Source organism: Theropithecus gelada, chromosome 6, assembly GCF_003255815.1.
Source record: "Theropithecus gelada isolate Dixy chromosome 6, Tgel_1.0, whole genome shotgun sequence".
NCBI classification, from domain to species: Eukaryota; Metazoa; Chordata; class Mammalia; order Primates; family Cercopithecidae; genus Theropithecus; species Theropithecus gelada.
The window spans coordinates 54,005,050-54,014,493 of NC_037673.1; positions in this window are offsets into that span (position 1 = coordinate 54,005,050).

Here is a 9,444-nt window from a genome sequence, read left to right on the forward strand (position 1 = left end):
GGCACGTGTATTCCTATGTAACAAACCTGCACACTCTGCACATGTATCCCAGAACTTAAAGTATAATTTTTTTAAAAAAAATTGGTTAAATAATAAAATATACAAACTTGGAAATAAAAAAAAAAAAAGCTAGGCCTGTTGTGCCTAACAGCCAAGTTGTGAATGCAAAAGGAAAAGTCCTTTTTATTTTTATTTTTGAAAAGTTTTTGAAAAAAATTAAAAGCGCTACTCTGGTGAACAAATGAGTGATAAGAAAGCAAAACAAATATATTGGTGATTTGGAGAAAGTTTTAGCAGATTAAACATCAAACCAGCCACAACATTCCCGTAAACCAAACCTAATCCAGAGCAAGGCCCTAACTCTTCAATTCTGTGAAGGCTGAGAGAAGTGAGGAAGCTGCAGAAGAAAATTTGATGCTAGCAAAGGTTTAAGGAAAGAAGCCATCTTTATAACATCAAAGGCAAAGTGAAGCAACGAGTGCTGATGTAGAAGGTGCAGGTTATTCTGAATATCTAGCTAAGACCATTGATGAAGTTGGCTATTATAAACAACACATTTTCAATGTAGATGAAACAGCCTTCTATCGGAAGAAGATGCCATCTAGGACTTTCACAGCTAGAGAGGCGAAGTCAACGCCTGGCTTCAAAGTTTCAAAGGACACGCTGACTTTCTTGTTACGGACTTATGCAGCTGATGAGCTGAAGTTGAAGCTGGTGCACATTTACGATTCCAAAAATCCTGGGGTCCTTAAGAATTATGATAAAATTGGCCGGGCCCGGTGGCTCAAGCCTGTAATCCCAGCACTTTGGGAGGCCGAGACGGGCGGATCACGAGGTCAGGAGATCGAGACCATCCTGGCGAACACGGTGAAACCCCGTCTCTACTAAAAAATACAAAAAAACTAGCCGGGCGAGGTGGCGGGCGCCTGTAGTCCCAGCTACTCGGGAGGCCGAGGCAGGAGAATGACGTAAACCTGGGAGGCAGAGCTTGCAGTGAGCTGAGATCCGGCCACTGCACTCCAGCCTGGGCGACAGAGCAAGACTCCATCTCAAAAAAAAAAAAAAAAAAAAAAGAATTATGATAAATCTACTCTGCCTGTGCTCTATATAATAGCACAGCTGTTTACAGCATGGTTCATTGAATATTTTAAGCCCACTGTTGAAACCTATTGCTTAGAAAAAATGATTCATTTCAAAATAATACTGCTCATTGACAATGTACCTGGTCACCCAAGAGCTCTGATGGAGATTGCGAGAAACAAACTTACCTATCCAAACCCAAAGAATGGACTCAGAGACACAGGGAATAGTGGAAGCAAGACTTTTAATGACAGTCTTGCAAGATCTGGTGTCTGACGGGCAGACACACCCAGCATGGTTGCAACAAGCCATTTATCCCCTAGTACGCAGACCCCTCACCCGGTTCCTCATAGGCTGAGTACTATGGGGTCACAATCTTCCCAGACGTCGCCTATTGGTTGTTAGGTAGGGGCTTTTAGGTGTCTTATTTAGGGTTGTCTCGCTGCATTTTGTTGCAGCCTACAATGCATTGCAATCATAGCTCAGCAGCTTTTCAAGTATTTGATTTATGACCTAGGTAGTCAGGCGAGCTGATAGGAATAGATAAAGTGTGCTATTTTGCAATCTAGTAAACTTTCGTTCTAGATTAAACTTCTTTGGTTCTGATGAGGGCAACTAAGTGGGGCCCCAACAAGTAGGTACTGGCTATCAAAGCAGGGGCCTAGTATATTCTGTCTTTCTGTAGTTTGTGGACCCAAGCCTATTCAAAGCACTTTGTCTTGGAAATGGACCATCATAGACATTATTTTCTTCACGACGTACAGGAGATTAATGTTTTAATGCCTGCCAACACAACATTCATTCTGTAACCCCTGGATCAGGAGTAATTTTGACTTTCAAGTCTTATTTCTTAAGAAGTACATTTCCAGGCCGGGCATGGTGGCTCATGCCTGTAATTCCAGCACTCTAGGAGGCTAAGGCGGGTGGATCACAAGGTCAGGAGTTCGAGACAAGCCTGGCCAATATGGTGAAACCCCGTCTCTACTAAAAATACAAAAAGTAGCCAGACATGGTGGCACGTGCCTGTAGTCCCAGCTACTCGGGAGGCTGAGGCAGGAGAATCGCTTGAACCTGGGAAGCGAAGGTTGCAGTGAGCCAAGATTGTACCACTGCAATCCAGTCTGGGTGACAGAGCAAGACTCCGTCTCAAAACGAAACAAAACAAAAAGTACATTTCCCAGCCTGAGCAACATGGTAAAACCTCATCTCAACCAAAAATACAAAAAATTATCTCAGTGTGGTGGCATGTGCCTGTGGTCCCAGACACTCGGGAGGCTGAGGCAGGAGGACCGCTTGAGCATGGGAGGTGAAGACTGCAGTGAGCTGAGATTGCACCACTGCACTCCAACCTGGGTGACAGAGTGAGACTCCATCTCAAAAAAAAAACAAATAAATGAAGTACATTTCATAACGCTATAGTTGCCACAGAGTGATGCTTCTGATGGATCTGGTCAAAGAAAATTGGAAATCTTCTGGAAAGGATTCACCACTCTAGATGCCATTAGGAACATTTCAGTCCTTCAATGTAAATAAGGTTAAAAAATTTTAAAAGTAAAAATAAAAAAAGATTCTTCATTATTCATGGGAAAAGGTCAAAATATCAACATTAACGGGCATTCGGAAGGAGTTGATTCCAGTCCTCATAGATGATTTTGAAAGGTTCAAAACTGCAGCAGAGGAAGTAACTGCAGATGTGCTGGAGACAGCAAGAAAATTAGAATTAGAAATGGATCCTGAAGATGTGACCGAATTACTGTAATCTCATGATAGAACTTGAACAGATGAGGAGTTGCTTCTTATGAATGAGCAAAAAAAAAAAAAAAAAAAGTGGTTTCTTGAGATGAAATCCACTCCTGGTGATGATGCCATGAACATTGTTGAAACGACAACAAAAGATTTAGAATATTACATAAATGTAGTTGATAAAGCAGCAGCAGAGTTTGAAAGGACAAACTCCACTTTTGAAAGATTTACTGTGGGTAAAATGCTATCAGACAGCATTGTATGCTACAGAGAAATCTTTCACGAAAGAGACAATCAATGTGGCAAACTTCATTGTCTTATTTTAAGAAATTGCAGCTGGGTACAGTGGCTCACACTTGTAATCCCAGCACTTTTGAAGGCCAAGGAGGGAGGATCATTTGAGGCCAGGAGTTTGAGATTGTAATAAACTATGACTGCACCACTGTATTCCAGCTTGGGCAACAGAGTGAGACTCCGTCTCAAAACAAAAAAAAAAAATTACCACAGCTATTCTGACGTTTAGCAACCACCAACCTTATCAGTCAACAACCATCAACACTGAGATAAGACCCTCCACAAGCAAAAAGATTATGACTTGTTGGAGGCTCAGACGATCATTAGTATTATTTAGCAATAAAGTATTTTTAAATTAAAACGTATTTTTTAACATAATGATTTGCACATTTAATAGACTACAGTATAGTGCAAACATAACTTTTATGTGCACTGGAAAACCAGAAAATTTATGTTACTCGCTTTATTGCAATATTGGCTTTATTGCAATGGTCTGAAATCAAACTCGCAATATCTCTGAGGTATGCCTGTATATGGATGTGTCAAGTTTAGCATCTGCTGTCATCAGGAAAGCTAAGTATAGAAGCAAAAGCAGGAATAGCTCTGGATGAGAGTGCAGTAAAAATGACCTTTGGGTCCCTGTAAGACCTGTAATTAAGACCTTGAGCCAAACTAATTACTTATGCTTGACTTACTAAGTTAAAACATTTTTGACAAAGCAAGGACCAATAACTAGATGAAAAAACTGTGTGTAACATATTAATACAATGAAGCTATACATCAACTGAAGTCTAAGTATATTCCTTATTTTGAGAAAACAATACAGAAAAAGCACAGTTCCTACCATTTTTACAAGATCCACAGCCGAACAAACTTTTAAATTTATTCCTATTTTATTTATCCAAAGATCCATTCTGCTGAAACTCATGATGCAGAAAATGGAGCACATTGCAGGAAAGGTTATACTGGGAAATAATTCAGAATTGAAAGGTAATAATCACAAGCAGCTGTGGAAAGTGTTTGTAAAGAATTAAATGGAAAAAAAAAAAATGAGACCAGGCACAGTGCCTCATGCCTGTAATCCCAGCATTTTGGGAGGCTGAGGTGGGTGTATCACCTGAGGTCAGGAGTTTGAGACCACCCTGGCCAACATGGTGAAACACCGTCTCTATTAAAAATACAAAAATTAGCCAGGCATGGTGATAGGCACCTGTAATCCCAGCTACTTGGGAGGCTGAGGCAGGAGAATCACTTGAACCTGGGAGGTGGAGATTGCAATGAGCTGAGATCACGCCACTGCACTCCAGCCTGGGTGACAGAGCGGGACTCTGTCTCAGAAAAAAGAAAAAAAAAATGAGTAACACTAAAAAAGAAATTAAATCTCTCAAATTAATAATGAGTCTAGTAAAGAAATCACAGATTGAAGGAATGATAACAACCACCTAGATGGATAAGGAATTTTATTTCATTTCTGTTCCTAAGACAGTAAGTTTATGAACAGCTCACAGTGGTATAAAGAATAATTTAAGGCAGGGGATGGTGGCTCACTCCTGTAATCCCAGCACTTTGGGAGGTCGAGGTGGGTGGATCACTTAAGTTCAGGAGTTCGAGACCGGCCTGGCCAACATGGTGAAACCCCATCTCTACTAAAAATACAAAAATTACCCAGACGTGGTGGCATGCGCCTGTAATCCCAGCTACTTGGGAGGCTGAGGCAGGAGAATCCCTGGAACCCGGGAGGCAGAGGTTGTAGTGAGCCGAGATTGCACCATTGCACACCAGCCTGGGCAACAAAAGCAAAACTCCATCTCAATAATAATAATAATAATAATAATAATAATTGTTCTCGGCCAGGCACAGTGGCTCACGCCTGTAATCCCAGCAATTTGGGAGGCCGAGGTGGGTGGATCACCTGAGGTCAGGAGTTCAGGACCAGCCTGGCCAATATGGTGAAACCTCATCTCTACTAAAAACATAAAAATTAGCTGAGCATTGTGGCACATGCCTGTAATCACAGCTACTCGGGAGGCTGAGGTAGGAGAATTGCTTGAACCCGGGAGGTGGATGGAGGTTGCAGTGAGCCAAGATCATGTCATTGCATTCCAGCATGGGTGACAAGAGCAAGACTCCATCTCAAAAAAAAAAAAAAAGACAGAAAAGAGAAAAACATGGTTCTTATTTTTTCACACATGAACTATTGCAAAGGCCTCCTGTTATAAAATGAAATGATATTTAAAATATTCACACCCTAGCATATGTCTCATTACTTGTATTTGTGCTGTGTATTTGTCTCTTTCTTTGTTTCTTTGTTTCTTTCTTTCTTTCTTTCTTTCTTTCTTTCTTTCTTTCTTTCTTTCTTTCTTTCTTTCTTTCTTTCTTTCTTTCTTAATTGAGACAGAGTCTCACTCTATAGCCCAGGCTGGAGTGCAGTGACACCATCTCGGCTCACTGTAACCTCTGCCTCCTGGGCTCAAGTGATTCTCCCTCCTCAGCCTCCTGAGTAGCTGGGACTACAGGCACGTGCCACCATGGCCAGCTAAATTTTTGTATTTTTTAGTAGAAATGGGTTTTTGCCATGTTGGCCAGGCTGGTCTCAAACTCCTGACCTCAAGTGATCTGCCCACCTTGGCCTCCCAATGTGCTGGGATTAGGGATGAGCCACCACACCTGGCCTTGTGTTTACTGATTAATGAAAATTAATATGTCTTAGTTTCAGTGAAAAACTGAGTAAGTGTTCTAGAGTAAAGGAGACTAAAGGGAGAAAATAGAATCTTGGTTCTGGTGGGATAATGTTGCTACAAAGGATAACGTTGCGATAATCAGTGAAAACTGAGTATGGACTGTGTGTCGGCTGATAGTATTTTTTTCTCTTTTTTTAAAGTAGAGGCAGCATATGAAAGCTGAGATCGTGAATTTTTGCCCCAGAACAATTGCAGGAATAAATCAGGTTATCTCAGGAGAGGACCCACAGACCTCCTGAAGGAAGCAGATTGCTCCTGTAGGACCTGAGAGACACCCCAAATCCTCTGAGTGCCAAAACTGGAGAAGTGGGAAAGGGAGATCGTCTGCCCCAAACACACACACCCACTGGGGAAACTGAAGGCCTAGATTATGGGAGAAGATTTCGACCCTATCTGGAGCTGAGTCAATTTAGAGAGCTGAGTGAAACACAGGGGGAAAGGAAGCAGCAGGAAAACCCCTGGGAGCTCACTGGGTCCCCTAGCAACCTGTTTCTGCCTGCTCTCACAGGGGTCCTCCAGAAGAGCAGCCGGAGGTGCTGGGCCAAGGCCACAGGGAGAAGGAAATCTCCAGTTGAACTCTGTAACAATTTGAACTGATAGAGAAGCCTCCTGGCCAGAACTCAGGGGAGGGTGTGAATCCAGTGTGCAGACTCCACAGGAGGGGGTAGAAGGAAAGGCATATTTGCTTTCACAGCTGGGAGGCAGGTAGCCTGCTCTCCCACTGCCTGAAAAAAGACTAGGTGCTGTTGTGGGGGTGCACAGTGGGAGTGAGATCAGCCCTTTGGATAGCATGGGAGCTGGGTGAGGCCTGTGACTGCCAGCTTTCCCCAACTTCTCTGACAACCTGCATGACACAAAAGAGGCAGCCATAATCCTCCTAAGTACACAACTCCTTTGACCTGGGAACCTCAGCCCCATCCCCTACAGCAGCCACAGCAAGACCCACCCAAGGAGAGTGTGCGCTCAGACACGCCTAGCCCTGCCCCATCTGATGGTCCTTCCCTACCCACCCTGGTAACTGAAGACAAAGGGCATATATTCTTGGGAGTTCTAGGGCCCCACCCACTACCACAGCTCTCTGGAAAGCGCCACCTCCTGGCAGGAGGCCAATCAGCATAAAAGTAGGGCATTAAACCATCAAAGCTAAGAACCCTCATAGAGTCCATTTCACTCCTCTGCTACCTCCACAGGTGGTAGAACAGGTGCTGGTATCCACAGCTGAGAGACCCACAGACAGTTCACATCACAGGATTCTGTGTAGACAGCCTCCAATACTGGCCCAGAGCCTGGTAGACTTGCTTGGTGGCTAGATCCAGAAGAGAGATAATAATCACTACAGCTCAGCTCTCATGAAGCCACATACATAGGAAAAGGGGGAGAGTACTACATCAAGGGAACACCCCATGGGACAAAAGAAGCTGAACAACATCCTTTATCCCTAGACCTTCCCTCTGACAGAGCCTACCCAAATGAGAGGGAACCAGAAAACCAACTCTGGTAATATGACAAAACAAGGTTGTTTAACACCCCCCAACAAATCATATTAGCTCACCAGCAATGGACCCAAACCAAGAAGAAATCCAGATTTACCTGAAAAAGAATTCAAGAGATTAGTTATTAAGCTAATCAGGGAGGCAGCAGAGAAAGGTGAAGCCCAATGTAAGCAAATCCAAAATATGATATAAGAAGTGAAGGGAGAAATATTCAAGGAAATAGATAGCATAAATAAAAAACAATCAAAACTTTTGGAAACAATGGACACACTTATAGAAATGTGAAATGCCCTGGAAAGTCTCAGCAATAGAATTGAACAAGTAGAAGAAAGAAATTCAGAGCTTGAAGACAAGGTATTTGAATTAACCCAATCCAAGAAAGACAAAGGAAAAAGAATAAGAAAATATAAACTAAGTCTCCAAGAAGTCTGGGATTATGTTAAATGACCAAATACAAGAATAATTTGCTGTTCTTGAGGAAGGAGAGAAATCTGAAAGTTTGGAAAACATATTTGGGGGAATAATTGAGAAAAACTTCCTCAACCTTGCTAGAGACCTAGACATCCAAATACGAGAAGCACAAAAACACCTGGAAAATTCATCACAAAAAGATCATCGTCTAGACACATGAAACCAAGATGAAAATTTAAAAATTCTTCGAACTGAACAACAATAGTGACACAACCTATCAAAACCTCTGGGACACAGCAAAGGCAGTGCTAAGAGGAAAGTTCATAGCCCTAAATGCCTCCATCAAAAAGTCTGAAAGAGCACAAACAGACAATCTAAGGTCACACCTCAAAGACCTAGAGAAACAAGAACAAACCAAAGCCAAATCCAGCAGAAGAAAGGAAATAACCAAGATCAGAGCAGAACTAAATGAAATTGAAACAACAACAACAACAAATACAAAAGATAAATAAAGGAAAAAGCTGGTTCTTTGAAAAGATAAATAAAATTGATAGACCATTAGCAAGATCAACCAAGAAAAAAAGAAAATCCATATAAGCTCAATAAGAAAAGAAATGTGAGATATTAAAATTGACACCACAGAAATACAAAAGATAATTCAAAGCTACTGTGAACATCTTCATGCACATAAACTAGAAAACCTAGAAGAGATGGATGAATTATTGGAAAGATACAACCCTCCTAGCTTAAATCAGGAAGAATTAGATACCCTGAACAGACTAATAACAAGCAGCAAGACTGAAATGGTAATTTAAAAATTACTGGCCCAGCACGGTGGTTCATGCCTGTAATCCCAGCACTTTGGGAGGCCAAGGTAGGCAGATCACCTGAGGTCAGGAGTTTGAGACCAGCCTGACCAACGTGGAGAAAACACATCTCTACTAAAAATACAAAATTAGCCAGGCATGGTGGTGCATGCCTGTAATCCCAGCTACTCTGGAGGCTGAGGCAGAAGAATCACTTGAACCCAGGAGGCAGAGGTTGTGGTGAGCTGAGATCTCACCATTGCACTCCAGCCTGGACAACAAGAGCAAAACTCTCACTCAAAAAAAAAAAAAAAAAAAAAAAGAATTACCAACAGGCCAGGCACGGTGGCTCATGTCTATAATCCCAGCATTTTGGGAGGCTCAGGCAGGTGGATCACTAAAGGTCAGGAGTTCAAGACCATCCTGGCCAACATGGAGAAACTCTGTCTCTACTAAAAATACAAAAATTAGCCAGGCATGGAGGCACGTGCCGAGGTGGGAGAATTGCTTGAACCCGAGGCAGAGATTTCAGTGAGCTGAGGTAATGTCACTGCACTCCAGCCAGGGTGACAGAGAGAGACTCCCTCTAAAAAAAAAAAAAAAAAAAATTACCAGCACAAAAAAATCTGGGATCAGACGGATTTACAGCAGAATTATATGAGACATTCAAAGAATAATTGGTACCAATCCTATTGACACTATTCCACAAGATTTAAAAAAAGGAACCTTCCCTGAATCATTCTATGAAGCCAGTATTGTCCTAATACCAAAACCAGGAAAGGGCATAATCAAAAAAGAAAACTACAGACTGATATCCCCGATGAACACAGACGGTAAAATCCTTAACAAATACTAGCTAACCGAATCCAACAACAT